Raw genomic sequence first — 1,139 nt, 5'->3', positions numbered from 1 at the left:
TGGGGTAGGAAAACAACAAACGGAAACAATCTTTTTCACTCTCGCGATCCCATTATTTCTCCCACTTCGCGCCGGCCGCGACACTTTCCCATTGAAACATCCAGGCTACGGCGGTTGCATCACTGCGAAGACCGAGGCGACTTAACGTCGCCTTCCTGGTGGCTCGCTCTGGATGACGTCAGGAGGACAGGTGCGACGCGGCCAATGGACCGAGGAAAAAGCGCGGGGAGAAGGAGAAGCCTTGGCGCGGAATTAACGCCGCTCCTTCATCGGACCAAGTTTTCGCGCGCGTTTCGAGGGCCACTAGCTCCAAGGACGCCGACTCGCCAATCGGGGACGCTACGTTAGACCCGGCGGTTTCTCGCGTGTACAAACATCAACGGCTTACCGAGAGGAAAAACGAGCGTTGAAAACGACCACCTCCTCACCGGGGCGGTGCACACGTGTTTAGGGGAAGTCCGGCATACGAGGCAAAATAAAAAGTACTGAAAAAATAAAGAAAACGGGCCATGCGTGAGGTCGCAGTGGAGCACCTTTGCAGAGAAGCTCAAGGGCAACGGGCTCGACGTCTTAGGAGGCTCAGTGGCTAAGGCATTGCGCTGCTGAGCACGAGTTGGCGGGTTCGATTCCCAACCGAGGAGGCCGCTTTTCTGATGGAGCCGAAAAGCAAAAACGGCCGGGTGTACGAGATTTCGGCGCGCGTTAAAGATCCCATGCAGGTGGTCAGAATTAATCCGGAGCCCTCCACTACGGCGCGCCTAATCGCCTGCATTGCATCGGCGAGTTAAACCCTTCAATCAATCAATCAATCAATCAATCAATCAATCAATCAATCAATCAATCAATCAATCAATCAATCAATCAATCAATCAATCAATCGACGTCTTAGGGGGCGCGGATCAACAAGTTTAAGGGAAGATGGTGGCGGGGTGAACCATTTCGCCCGTGTTTAGTGAGCCCCTGCAGTGTTTGGAAACGGGCGCTTTGGACAGCATACAGTGCTTACGTAGGGTAGAAGATTAAGCACTGAAGGCCTCCTCGTCTGCATACGTGCGAAGTGTATCAATTTCAATCTGATTTCTTGTTTTCCCCTATTTAGTCACTCATCGCTACGGGGCGAATACGCCAGTTATATCATC

This window comes from Haemaphysalis longicornis, unplaced genomic scaffold (assembly GCF_048455015.1).
Source record: "Haemaphysalis longicornis isolate Haplotype H1 unplaced genomic scaffold, Haemaphysalis longicornis Haplotype H1 scaffold_17, whole genome shotgun sequence".
Taxonomy (NCBI): domain Eukaryota; kingdom Metazoa; phylum Arthropoda; class Arachnida; order Ixodida; family Ixodidae; genus Haemaphysalis; species Haemaphysalis longicornis.
Note: the sequence above shows the minus strand (reverse complement) of the source record.